Raw genomic sequence first — 14,892 nt, 5'->3', positions numbered from 1 at the left:
ATATGCACATGCACTTAGTTCTTTATTTATTCAATATACATTTTAAAAATTATTATTGCTATACACTAGACACAGTTCCAGGTCTGAAAACACAAAGATCCATAAGCTGTGGCCCAGCCCATTAAGGACAATGGAAAAGTAAACTTACAATTCATGAAACGACCATGTTAGGTATTAGAATAAAACCTAAACAAAGTGTTCAGGAAGAGAGGGACATAGCAGGGTTTCACCGAGGAGATGGTGCAGTTATTACATTAGAAAAAGAAAGAACAAAACAGAGAAGGAAGATAAAAATGAGAATTTCTAGCCCAAGATGCTGTTAGTTGAACCACAGGAACGCTTACCACTGGAAAGAGGAAGAATTGAGAAGATGTATCGGGTAGATAAAATGCCTAATGAGACCATAAATGAGGAGAATTGCTTCTTATAGCATATGAGAAGATAATTTTTATCAGATAATGAAATTGTTTTCAGTCTTCAGAATGAAAATGAATCCCTTGCTAATGCAAATCATACTAATAAAGGGAGTGAGAGAGAATGTCAGAATTACACTTGGCTAGCAGTAGGCAGAAACCAACCTAAATAGTCTAGGAAAAAAATTAAAGATAATGAAGTAATCAAAATAATTGCTTAATAGGGAATGTGGAAGATCTGAAATGTTAAATTATAAATGTTCGGTTTCATAAAAAATGAAGTGACCTTAAGGAACAGATTAAAAATCCAAACTCACACCGGGTAAAAGCGATGCTTTTCATTAGCAAAGCTGAGGATTAATTAAATCTGAGGAAGCTCTTTGAAATCCACAAGTACGGGTTACATGAGAATACAATACAACTGGTGTATTGGTATCATAATGAATGACTAGAATGGACTTCTTTATTAAATGTGTTCTGGCATAATTCACAGAGTGGATGTGAATGGAAGAGCAAAAAAATATGTCATTTAAAACCAAAATTGACTTTATATTTTGTTAAACCTTTATTGTTGAAAGTATTACATAGGTCCTTCTTTCTCCCCCATTAATCTCTCCCAACCCACTCTGTCCCCAGCCCCTCACCACCTCATTCTCTGTGTCCACGGTTTATGCATATAGGCTACAAGTTCATTGGTTGATCTCTTTCCACCCACCCTCCCCTGCCTTCCCTCTGACATTCAACAGTCTGTTCAAAATTGACTTTAGCAACACCTGCTTTCAAAATCAGAGGGGGGTGGGCAGTGCCTAGTTCAGTGATGGAGAACCTATGACACGCGTGTCAGAGGTGACACGTGAACTCATTTTTTTGATTGATTTTTCTTTGTTAAATGGCATTTAAATATATAAAATAAATACCAAAAATAGAAATCTTTGTTTTACTATGGTTGCAAATATAAAAAAATTTCTATATGTGACACGGCACCAGAGTTAAGTTAGGGTTTTTCAAAATGCTGACACGCTGAGCTCAAAAGGCTCGCCATCACTGGGCCCTAGTTCATCTTGGGGAAATATATTCTACTTTTCTCCCTTTGAAATTGCCTTGAAACCCAACCCAGGCCTGATGGAGGACACTGCATCCTCCTCACCAATGTCTCTAGGGATCTAGAAAAGTGGGTGGAGGGGAGTGGCTTATGGGTTACTTTTCAGTAGCAGAGCTTAGTGCTGCTCAAGGTGGAAGCTTGGGAGAAAATGGTCCATTGTTTACAGAGCACGTTAAATATAAGCAAATGGATGCTCTGAGCAAGTAGGAGGTGGTGGTCTAACTTGTTTTATAGAAAAAAGGTAAAAGGAAATTAATTTCTTGGGAATTAATTCCATTTCAATGGAAAGGGGAAATGGGACAAGGAAGATCTCTGAGGGGAAAAGGGTGAGAAGCAAGAGAGGAGTTCTGTGAGAGAAGACATCAGTAGGGGAATCAAGGAAAACGGCCCATATCTAAGGTGCATGAAGGAAGATGATCTATAAGCTGAACTAATTCAGAGACATAGGAATTCTGAGTCCCAGGTGACATAAAAATGCAGACCACATTCCAATCCCACAATGTCGAATTACACAGAGCTGGCTGGAGGCAGAAACCAACCTGGGTAGACTTAGGGATGGCAGGTGGCAGGATGGAATTATTCTAATAATGGGCTAACTCACCTTAATTTTGCACACTGAAATATGGTTTTTAATTTAACTTTGGCTATTTCATTGTGTTTAGATAAAGATTGTAAATTTTGTTTGGTCTACACGTCACAAACTTTAGACTATTTAGAGATGCTCCTCTCGTTTATGTTTAAAAGATTTCTGTGAATTCCCCTGAACCTTGCACTATCAGGAAAAATGGCTAATAAACACACCATTACAATAAAGCATAATAGTGCTTTGATAGAGAAATCACAGAGCACAGACTAGGAGTGTGTGTGTGTGTGTGTGTGTGTGTGTGTGTGTGTGTGTGTGTGTCAATGCCGAATTACACAGAGCTGGCTGGAGGCAGAAACCTACCTGCGTATACTGTGTGTATCTACATACATGTCTGTTTGTCCATAATGTAGAAAGGGGATGTTGCAGGGTTTTGTTTTGTTTTTTAAATTTTTCATTGTAGTATAACATATATACAGAAAAATGCACAAATTCTAAGTATATAGCTTAATGAATTTTTTAAATTGAACACACCCAGTAACCAGCACGCAGATAGAGAAATAGAATTTCACTAGCACCTAAGACGCCCTTACTTCAACAGCGGGGAGGAAATATTTCAGACAACTTTTTGTTTCCTATTCAACAACCTGCTTAATGCATGCCTTCCTGCATCATGAGTCACTCTTAGACCATTATTAGTCAGTTTCTCTGAGACAACTATCCCCTCCCCAGAAGCTGAAATCAGTAATGAAAGTTCAGGTGTACCAGAGAAAAAATTTCCAGATATCAATTTAACATCCAGAAAGAGTATTTTTTTGTTTGTTTTTTCTTTACTAAAGATGCATCTAGACTTATGAAAATTAGAAGGGAAAAAAAGCCATTTGGTCATCAAGTGAAGTATTTTTTCCCTCTGATACAATTTTTTTCGCCTCCAGTTTAAAATGAGAGTAGCTGTTCTTATTCAAAGTCAAACCATGCACATAAAGCAAACTTAAGGTTCCCTTTAATACAGAAGCATGCACTGAGCCAGTTAGATACATAACCCCATAATGTTGCATCAATGTCTGTAGCATGTTATTGGAAACCCAGTCATATAAGAGCATTTTCACTTTGTGTTTAGAGAGCACAGGAGAGCCATCCGACCCACAAGTGGACCTAAGTGGATACCGGCAGACAAAGCATTCTCCATCGAGGTATCGGAGTGAGGACTATGGTGATCAAGTTTCCTTGAGTACTAAGATCAATCAGTAGCTGCAGGAGATGCAAAATCACTCTCGGGGCTGAATCCTCCTTTCATCTTTTCTAGAAGAGCCCTATCACAGTTCAAACAAAATGGTTAAAAGTCAGACTGGGTTTGTAGTAGGCAGTTCAGGCAGGTTGGGGTCTCCTGGGTCATGTATTTGATGTTTTTTCATAGAATTAGAAAGAATGAAGAAAGCCCGAATCTCAGCATTTGTGATGTAAATTTCCATCAAGTTCTTATTGTTTGTAACTTTCTCCAAAAAAAAAAACTTGAAGCTTATCGGCATGGAAGCAAAACTAGTAGCTCTTTTAGGCAGAAACCCTGATTTTGTTTTGCTTTTTGCATGTACAGCATCTACAACAGCACTTAGGACATGGTAAGTGTTTGATACATATTTGGTGATTGACAAATGGCTGTGTGTACTGAGCTGAGGAGTTAGAACTTATCCTAAAAGTGATGGGAGGCGTCTCTTGAAGCAAGTGCCAGAGAGGGGTGAAATGACCATATTTGCTTTGTAGGAAGATCCTTCTGGCAATAGTTTGGTGCATATATTACAAAGGGACAGACCTGGAGGTAAGATGACTCACTGGGAGGTAACTGTAATATCACAGACTTGAAAGCTTGAACTAGGTAGGGTGTGTTAAGGTAAAAAGTAAGGACTAATTTACTTAGAAATTAAAGTCTATCTGATCTAATGAGTGATAGAATGTGGAGGGAGAGAGAAGGAAAGGTAGGAGGGTTCTACCTTTGAACAATGATTCTTTGGATTCTTGTTTGGCCTTTTGGTAATCAGTTAACTGGTTGAGAAGCAGAATATAGTAATAGGAGAAGCAGGTTTGGTATCAAAATAGGGTTTCTGTAGGCCCTTTGGACTTGAGGTGCTTATGGGATGTCTGATATAGAATAAATGGAGTAGAAATGGTTTTTGAAGTTGTGGATTTTGATGTTCTTTCACAGGAAGAAAAGCATAGTGTGAAAATCCAGAGGGCAAAGTGCCAGAAGGAGACCAAGATGAAGTAGCCAGAAAAGTGGGATAAAAGCTAAGAGAATATATAAGAAAGAGAACATAGCTAGTGGACACATAGACTTCAAAAAGATTGAGTAAGGTAAAAACTGTGAGGTTAGATTGGATATATTGGAACTCATTAATAAGAGCACTGATTAGTCAGAATTCCTTTGGTTGCAAGTACTGGAAACACAAATCAATCAACTTAAGGAATTATTAGTTCATGTTAATGGGAAGGAGAAGGGAGGATCCAGGGTCTTAAATGATATTAATATTTTCTCCCCATCTTTCTCCATAATCTCTGTCCTCTGTTTTGGTCTCATTCTTTTCTACTGAAGACAGGCTTTCGGTCCACAGAGAAAGACAACATTGTAGGTAGCGCCAGGCTCACATCTTCTCATCCTCACAAATCCAGAGGAAGAAGGGAACTCTCTTTACCCACTTCAGAATGTATAACTTCTGGGAAGGACTCTGACTGGCCAGGCCAGCCAGGGTCATGAGCCTATACCTAGACCAGGGGGTAGGTACTATGAATGGTCGTGCCACCAGAATCACATGGTTTGAAAAAGGAGGAACAAATCTAAAAGAAGGAAGTGGAAGGGCTGTTGTTTCCAGAATATATGGCTGGATTTGAGGCAACCAAAAACAACAGATGTCTACAATCTGTTGAATGATTTTGGTGGAAGCCAGTTTGCAGTTCAAACCCAGTCAGGCTTTTAGACTCAGTTCTGAGAGATATTGATTAAAAAATTAAATCAAATGCCCATAGACTAGTCTTTATTTTGACAAGGCTCGGCTGTTAACTAAACATATGGATTAAGTTGTTTATCTTTCCTAAGGGTGACACAGATCGTTAAGAATACTGTGCTGCCAAACCGGTTTGGCTCAGTGGATAGAGCGTCGACCTGCGGACTCAAGGGTCCCAGGTTCGATTCCGGTCAAGGGCATGTACCTTGGTTGCGGGCACATCCCCACTGGGGGGTGTGCAGGAGGCAGCTGATCGATGTTTCTGTCTCATTGATGTTTCTAACTCTCTATCCCTCTCCCTTCTTCTCTGTAAAAAATCAATAAAGTATATTTTTAAAAAAAGAATACTGTACTAATAACTGGATGTTGTCAGATGGGTGCTAGACTTATTGAGGTGATCACATAGTGTGGCATATAAATGTCTAATCACTGTGTTGTACAACTGGAACTAATATAATATTATTTAGCAACAGTAATTGAAAATAAATTTTAAGAAAGAAAGAAAAGAAAAGAAAGGTAGACTTTCTGCTCCCTTATAGTAATTGAAACTTGTTTATGGCATGAAATAAGATTACAAAGTAATTTATTTTTAAAAGTAAATTGAACATTTTCCAAGGTGTTCACTGGGGGAGGCTGTACATTTATTCTAGCAGGGATGTTATTGCACAAAACATTTAAAAAATATTTTTATTGATTTCAGAGAGGAAGGCAGAGGGAGAGAGTGAAAGATAGGAACAGAGAATCATTGATTGACTGCTTCCTGCACACCCCACCCTGGGGTTGGAGCCTGCAATCTGAGCATGGGCCTTGCCCAGGAATCGAACTAAGACCTCCTGGTTCATAGGTTGACACTCCACCACTGAGCCATGCCAGCTGGGCATGCACAATATATTTTTGAAACTTCTCTTTTGAATTTGCCTCAGAGCTTGAATGGGTAAAAATCCATGGCTTTTAAGGATAAATTTGAATTTTGAAAGCAACTCAAGTTGTCATTAAGAGTAACATTTGGTGAAAAAGGTGAGTAACAGAAATACAACATAATCATACAAGAGTGAGATAGATTAATTTTTCTCTCCGGAACTCTAATGATCTACTCTGTTTCTCATCTTTCTTATTTTTCTCTCTCAATCATGTCTTCACTTTTTTATAAAACCTATCAATGACTTTTGGCTCCTGACATAGAAATGTCCAAACCCTCTGGTCTAGAAGTCAAGGCTCCTTTCTGTCTCACTGAGGTTTGTTATTTCTTCTCCCTTTCAGCCCAATAAGCTAAACTCTTGAATGTTTTCTGTTTATTCTCTATGTTATTTTACCTTTTTTGTTTCCCCTTCATGCCCAATGGAGAGTCCATGGGAATGTCCAAACTTTTAAAAATCTATCTGGCATTTTTTTAAGAAAATGGTGTTAAGATTGATACAATTTTTTAGTTAACAATAATGATATATTTAATATAGTACTGGGATTTAAAAGAAGCAGACAATAAGAAGACACCTAACAAAGATAATGTTGGTCATTACAGTCTAGTCAAAAGAGCAAACACAGTCTTTAAAGTTAGACTGACTGTATTTGAATTCTAGCTCTGACATTTATTAGTCTGCTGTCTTTTAAGCAACTTATTTAATATTTCACTAAGCATCCATTCACTCTACTATAAAATGGAAATAATGACATTGGTTGCATAACTTCATTGAGAGGATTGGAAGAGGTCACAAAAGAGTTTTAAATAATCTTAGAGAGAGAGAGACCTCTATATAAGCATAATAAAACCCAGAAGTCATAAAAGATTGCTATTATGATTGCATAAAATGTCAACATTTTTGCAGCGCAAAAAAAAAAAAAAATTCTATAATCAAAAACAAAACTGGGTAAACTGGAAAAAAATGTTTGCAACATTTATGACAGACAAAGGGATTATTTTCATTCTCTCACATATCAATCAGGGGGGAAAAACCAATCCAATAAAATATATATATATGGACAAAGGACATAAAATAGCTCACTGCAAAGGAAATACAAATAGCTTTTGAACATATGAAAAGATGTCCAGTCTCACTTGTAATAAAATAAATGCAAAGGAAAAGTCACTAATATACTATTTCCACCTGAGAAATGATGTGAGAAAGTAGGCACTCCATACAATGTTAAGGGGAATGTAAATAGGTACACTTCTTTGAAGGCAATTTGGCAACAGCCATAAAAATTTCACTACATACTCTTCTGAGTAATTCCACATCCATATGGTAACCTATATGGTAGTCAATGACCACATCTGGTTACTGGGCAATTGAAATGTGGTTCATCTAAGTTGAGATGTGCTTTAAGTAAAATACAGAGGTGGGCAAAAGTAGGTTTACAGCTGTGAGTATGCAAAATAGTTTATTCTTGAATTGTATTATTGCTTATTGTATTATTTTCCATACAAACAACTGTAAATCTACACCCCCACCCCCCACCCCCCGCTGGAAAATAATTTTTATTGAGAGCCCACCAGCTGCGCCATCTGTTCCTGACATCAGGCTCCTTCTTCCTTTCCAATCCGGTCTTCTTTAAGTGGTCCCATGAATGCTTTTTTCTCCTCCACTATCTGGAAGCGGGGCCATGGCCAAACTTGGAGGTGGTGTCGATAAACTTAAGGTCAATCTTCTCCAGGGCCCGCCGTTTGGTCTGCACGAGCAAGGACTTGCAGAGGGCGAGCACTCGCTTCTTGGTTCCCACCACACAGCCTTTCAGCATGACAAAGTCATTGGTTACTTCGCTGTAGTGGACAAAGCCACCCAGAGGGTTCATGCTCTTGTCAGACAGGTCATAGTCGGTGGAGCCGTTGTTCTTGATTAGCTGGCCGTCCTTGATAAGGTAGCCCTGGCCAATCCTGTAGATCTTGTTTATCTCAGTGTGGGGATGGTAGCCTTTCTGCCCAGCCTGGGCCACAGAGAAGGCCACCTGGGCAGGATGCCACGCCCGGATACAGGCAACCTTCTGCAGCCCTCTGTGGGTCTTGCATGGCAGCTTCTTGGTGTGCCAGCGGCTGGCAACCCCTTTGTAGCCTTCGCCCTTGGTCACTCCAATGACATCAATCATCTCGTCCTGTCCAAACACCTGGTTTACAGGGACCTGCTGCTCTAGCCTCTCCCCGGCCCAGTCCAGTGTCTCGGCCTCCCGTGCCTCCATTTACCTGGATCTCCATGAGGTGGACCTTTTTCTGGTGCAGAGGAAGCAGACGCATCTGGGTGTGGGCGATGACACGGATGACCTGGCAGTACTTCCTCATGCTGTTGAAGTCCTTCTCCAGCTGCTTCTTGCAATCGTCATCCTGCCACTTCTTAGACTTATGCTAGCTCTTATAAAAGCGCCTTTTGCACGCACCACTGATATGCTCAGCAAAGATGGTTTTGAAGGTACGGAGGCCTGGCTGGGGGTGGGGGGTGGGGTTCCACGTAGCCCACAATGCCCACAACCACCATGGGTGGTGTCTCCACAATGGCCACAGCCTCCACAACTTCCTTCTTGCTCACCTTGGATCCTGGCCTACCGACCTCCCGCACGATGTGGGCCATGCCAGCCTTGCAGCCCAGGAATGCTGTGAGGTGGACAGGCTTGGGGGAGTCATCCTTGGGGAAGCTCTTCACCTTCCCGCGGTGAGGGCTGCTGCACTTCCTAGGCAAGAAGCCCAGGGACCCATGCCTGGGAGCGGAGAACTTCCTGTGAGACATCCTGCTGCCAACACTGCCGGTAGAGTAAATCTACTTTTTAAAAAACATGTTTATTGATTTCAGAGAGGAAGGGAGAGGAAGAGAGAAGTATCAATGATGAGAGAGAATCATTGATCAGCTGCCTCCTGCACGCCCCTACTGAGGATTGAGATGGTAACCCTTGCTTGTGCCCTTGACAGGAATTGAACCTGGACCCCTCAGTCCACAGGCTGATGCTCTATCCACTGAGCCAAACCAGCTAGGGCTGTAAACCTACTTTTGACCAACCCTGTATACAATAGATTTCAAAGAGTACAAGTAAAATAATGTAAAGTATCTCACTATTAATTTTTATACTGATTTCCATGTTGAAGTAAAAATATATGGGACATAATGGGTTAAATAGAACACATTTTAAAAATTAATTTCATTTGTTTATTTTGTGTGTGTTTTTAAAATGTGGCTGCTAGAACATTTAAATTGCATATTTGTTACATTACATTCGTATTGAGCAATGTTTGCAGTTAGCATATATAATTCTACTTGCATATATGAGAAAGTATATATATATATATATATATAAAACAACATTATTAGTATTCACTAACAGAGGCTTTGCTAAATAAAACATGATACATCCACTCAGTGGAATATTATGTGACCAGAAAAGGAATGAGACCAACAAGTATGAAGACAGGAAAGTGTCTGATAAATATTGTTAAGTGAAAAAAAAAATGAAGCACACAAAAAGAAAAAAAACAATGAAAAAACAAATAAAAATGAAGCACAGAACAGCTGTATAGTAAGCTAATGTTTATATACAGTGTATATTGAATAGATTTTGAATGAAGTATGTAAATTTGTACGTGTGCATAGAATGTTCTTGGAAGGATGCAGGAGAAATAATTTTTATTTATTTTCCTAGAGAGAAAAAATTGCAGCTCAGTATCAGGGGTGAGGAAGATTTACTTTGAACTCTACCTATTTATACTGATTAAATGTTTTAGAAATGTATTCATTACCTACTCAGAAAAAAAAAATCTGTATGGGTTTTCATTGTTTTTGGAGAAAAGAATCTCCAAATAGTTTCCCAAAATTAGCTATGATGGCATAACAAGTCATATTTATTTTAAAAAAGTGGTGGTGGGAGACAGATGTATATAAACCACAGTGTCCTGCACATAGTGGCTTCCCAGGAAATGCCCATCCCCTTCCCTGCACATTGGCTAATAGCATCCTATCTAATAAAAGAGAAAAATGATAATTGGCGTACGACGATACCCTTTTCATTGGCTAATCAGGGCTTTATGCAAATTAACTGCCAACTAAGATTGGCAGTTAACTGCCAACAAGATGGCGGTTAATTTGCATATGTAGGCACAATGCAGGGAGGCGAAAGGGAAAGCAGGAAGAAGCCCCTTGCCACTGACAGTGATCGGAAACCCAGGGGGGAGCTAAGAGCTGGGGGGCAGGGCAAAGGTGGCCCTGGGGCCGCCTTTGCCCTGCCCCCCAGCCATGATCGGAGAATCAGGTGCCTTTGCCGCCCTGGCCAGTGATAGCAGGAAGTAGGGGTGGAGCCAGCGATGGGAGCTGGGCACGGTCGAAGCTGGCAGTCCCAGGAGCTAGGGGTCCCTTGCCTGGGCCTAAAGCGAAGCCCACGATCGCGGGGCCGCTGCAGCTGCGGGTCCCCGCTGCCCGGGCAGAATGCCTCAGCCAGAGGCATCCTGCAGGGGCAGGGGCGGAGCCCGCGTGATCGCGGCGCCCCCCGCTGCCACTGCAGGTCCCCGCTGCCCGGGCTGGACGCCTAGGCCAGAGGTGTTAGGCCTGGGCAGGGGCGGAGCCTGCAACCACGGGGAGCTGGGGGTCCCCTGCCCAGGCCTGACGCCTCTGCCAGAGGCCTCAGGCCTGGTCAAGGGGCCGATCCGGTGATTGGTGATCGGAGGGTGATGAGGGTCAACTCCTCTGGCCGAGGCATCAGGCCTGGGTGGGGGGCGGAGCTGGGGATTGGGGGGATATGATGGTCCTCTTGCCCAGGCCTGAAGCCTGGGTCAGAGGCGGCAGGCTTGGGCTGGGGGTGGAGCAAGCGATCAGAGGAAGATGGGGGTCCTCTGCCCAGGCATGATTCCTGGGCCAGAGGCCTCAGGCCTGGGCGGGGGCCAGAGCCAGTGATCAGGGGGAGATGGGAGTCCCCTGTCCAAGCCTGACACCCCTGGCGGAGGCGTCAGGCCTGGGCAAGGGGCCGATCAGGCGATCGGAGGGTGATGGGGGTCTACGCCTGAGGGCTCCCAGTATGTGAGAGGGGGCAGGCTGGGCTGAGGGACACTCCCCCCCACACACACACCCAGTGCACGAATTTTGTGCACCGGGCCCCTAGTTTACACTAATAAAAGAGAAACATGCAAATTGGTGTCACTCTGCTACACCCACAAGCCACGCCCATCAGCCAATCAGGAGTGAGTATGCAAATTAACCCAACCAAGATGGCGGCCACACAGCTGGAGTGAGCAGGAGGCTTGGGTTGCCCCCAGTGATGGAGGAAGCCAAGCTTCCTGCCTGCCCTGGCCAGCCCTGGCCTCTGCTCAAGGCTACAAAGTTTCAATTACAGAAGATAATAAATCCCAGATACCTGCTTCCCTCCACTCAAGGAGGCGCTGGAAAAAAAAAAAAAAAGAGGGGCTGGGAGCTTGAGTCGCCGGGGGCTGTGGCCAGCCTGCAAACAGCCATCAGCCCCTCACCCAGGCTGGCCAGGCACCCCAGTGGGGACCCCCACTTTGAAGGGGTGTGGCCAGCTTGAAAATAGCCCTCAGCCTCTCACCCAGGCTGGCCACACCACCCCAGCAGGAATCCTCACCCCATGGGGGTATGGCTGGCCTGCAAACCACCACAGGCCCCCCCTCCAGCCCACCCCACACCCCAAGGGAATCTCCACCCTGATCCGGGACACCCTTCAGGGCAAACCAGCTGGCCCCCACCCATGCACCAGGCCTCTATCTATGCTAATAAAAGGGTAATATGCTAATTAGACTGGGAGACCTTCCAGGAGACCTTCTGGACATTCTTCTGGACAAAGCCATGGTGGCGGGGCTGAGGTAGAGGTGGTTAGAGGCCAAGAGGGGAGGGCAATTGTGGGTGATCAGGCTTGTGGGGGACAAGACCGTTGAGGGTAAACAGATCAGCAGGGGGGGCAGTTGGGGGCAAGCAGGCTGTCAGTGGGGGTCAGTTGGAGGTGATCAGGATGGGGGGGCAGTTTGGAGTGAGCAGGCCAGCAGGGGGGCGGTTGGGGGTGAGCAGGCTGGCAGGGGAGGCAGTTGGGAACGAGCACACTGGCACGGGGGGCAACTGGGGGTGATCAGACTGGCGGGGGGGCGTTTGGGGACAAGCAGGCCGGCAGGCAGAGTGGTTAGGGGCAATCAGGCAGGCAGGCAGGCAGGCAAGTGAGCGGTTAGGAGCCAGCAGTCCTGGATTGTGAGAGGGATGTCCAACTACTGGTTTAAGCCCGATCCCTGTAAACTGACAGTAGGACATCCTTCAAGGGGTCCCAGGTTGGAGAGGGTGCAGGCTGGGCTGAGGAACAGCCTCTCCCCTGTGCACAAATTTTGTGCACTGGGCCACTAGTAGACTTCATAACAGAATCTTGCCATGTTTCAGGGCTGCTGTGAGTTCTACCTTCATGTTGTGGCTCTAGAGGTGTAAGTGTAAATGGGGTGAGGCTACACTGATCCTATGACATGTCCTAGATCAGTTATGCCCTCTGTCCCCAGCAAATTCCAGACACTTGCTTGCTTACTTTTATGCCTCCCTCATCAGAATGGAAGGCAGCTTGTATAATGTATAACTGCAGTCAGTATAGTGTTATAGGCTGTCTGCAAATTTTATTACTATATTAAGGGCTGAAGCAAAATTTTCCAGTTATTACATTCTCTGTACTAAAATCTTTTCTCTCCTTGTCAGTCTCTTGATTCTTTGGCAGTTAAAATGCTCTCTTTTATTTCTGCATCAGAAACCCTGCACCTTGCTAACCTCTTTGTCTATTTCAATCACCTCTTCTCACTTTCATAGTTTGTTGATTGATTGCTTCTCATGGGGTATGTCTGGCTTTCCATCCCTTTGTCTAAATTTAAAGCAGTAGAGCCATCCTTCAGAAAGTACAGTGTTCAATCAATTGCTCATAAATGTCTTTTTTTTTTTTTTAACAAAGTCTCTGATTCTGACTCCTTATTTCTATCCCCATTGCCTCTGCCTGAGTCCAGCCCTCTTCATCTTGTCTAAAATATGTCGATTGGCTCTTAACTAGTAGGCATGCTTTCAGACTTCCTACCGGCAATCCATTTTCCACTTTATTGCTGTATTCTAAAAACAGATTTTGAAAAACAGGTTCATTCATTTATTCATCAATTATTTTAAAAGTAAATCCTTTGTGTCGGGCATCATGCTAGGTCTTGGGGACATACAGACATATTTTTCATATGTAGGCACGGTACTCCTGAATTCTGAGTCTAGTGTGTATGGGGGGGATGGGCAATGAAGAGACATAGATTGACATCCACAGGGGTGGGCACAGGATGCTCTGGCAACACGCAGTAGGAAGGGACAACTTCTCAGTCCCTGCCCTCTGACCACATTGGAGAGAGGCAAAGGGATGTGTTCTAAGCAGAGGCAGCAGCAAGGGCAAAGGCTAGATAGGATGGTGCATGACATACCTGGTCAGTTAGGCTGGACAGGTGGCCAGAGAAGAAGAGCTGGGAACATCAGCATGAGATGGTGGTGAAAGGCCTATTGAGCCATGAAAGGGAATTTGGACTTTATTCTAAGGGTCTAGGCAGAGCAGCTATGTGATCAGATTTGCATTGTTATGAAAAGCATTGAGATGGGAGTTTCAAGGGTAGTTAGAGGGATAAAGACTGAAGCCAGGAAAGCAAATTAGGAGACTATTTCAACAATTGAGTCAAGATTCAAGATAATCTGAATCAAGATAACAGCAGTGAGGATGGGAAGAAGTGAACAGCTTTTCGAGATATTCATCAATAAAACAGACTGGGTTTAGTGATTACCCATTTGGTATATTGTTATCTATTTCCATTTTTCCTTTCTCGCACAACTTTTTTGTTTCCCTAGTGTTTGTTTTCTGTTATTGTTTGGTATATAAGTGCTACACTGCTTTCTGTCACTATGGATTAGTTTGCATGAAATCTAGACTGATATCAGGTGTAGATCCCCTAATTTTATCTTTGTAAAATAATTGTTTTGGCTAGATCATTTGCATTCCAACATAAATGTTTGAATTAGCCTGACAATTTGCATACACACAATATACCTGCTGGAATATTGTGGAGATTAAGTTGAATAAGTAGGTTTAATATTTAAAAAAATAATATTCTAGTATTATTCTAATATTGTTTTCTATCTAATTAATATGGCAGAACTTTCTACTTAAATCTTTTTAAGTTCTCTCAGCAATGCTTTATAGTTTTCAATGTATAATTACTGCACATTTTAAAGGTATCTGTAAGTAATTCATACTTTTGGTTGTTATTGGTAATTGAATTGTAATTTTTATTTCATTTTCCAATTATTTATTGCTAATATATAGAAATACTATTCTATTTTTGTATATTGACTTTGCATAGGTCTTGATAAATTCACTTACTAGTTCTAGGAACTTTTCTCTGTACTCCTAATGATTTTCCAGTACACATATTTCCTGCAAATAGAGTTTTACTTCTTCTCCATTCTGTATGTCATTCATTCACTCATTCATCTATTTGTTGTATTGCCCTAGTTAAGGCCTCTAGATGAATTTTGAATAGTACTATTGAGACAGGGCATTCTTGTCTTATTCTTGATCTTAGGAGAAAAATATTCAGCCGTTCACCATTAAGTATAATGCTACCTGTGGGCTTTTCACAGATGTTCTCGAATCAGTTGAGGATGTTTCCTCCCCCTTTTTTCCCTAGTTTTCTGATACTTGTTAATCATAAATGGATGCTGAATATTACAAATGCTTTTGTTTCATTTATTACATAATTACATGGGTTATTTATCTTTATTTTGTTAATGTGGTGAATTATATATTAAGTGATTTTTAAATGTTAAACCAACCTTGCATTTC

At 42.3% G+C, this 14,892-nt stretch overlaps 1 pseudogene; it reads right to left on the bottom strand.

Moving 5' to 3' along the window:
- Nucleotides 1-7,552: 7,552 nt before the first annotated feature.
- Nucleotides 7,553-8,821, bottom strand: LOC132227144 (large ribosomal subunit protein uL3-like; annotated as a pseudogene).
- Nucleotides 8,822-14,892: the final 6,071 nt, after the last annotated feature.

This window comes from Myotis daubentonii, chromosome 2 (assembly GCF_963259705.1).
Source record: "Myotis daubentonii chromosome 2, mMyoDau2.1, whole genome shotgun sequence".
Lineage (NCBI taxonomy): Eukaryota > Metazoa > Chordata > Mammalia > Chiroptera > Vespertilionidae > Myotis > Myotis daubentonii.
This window is presented reverse-complemented; position numbering and strand designations above follow the sequence as displayed.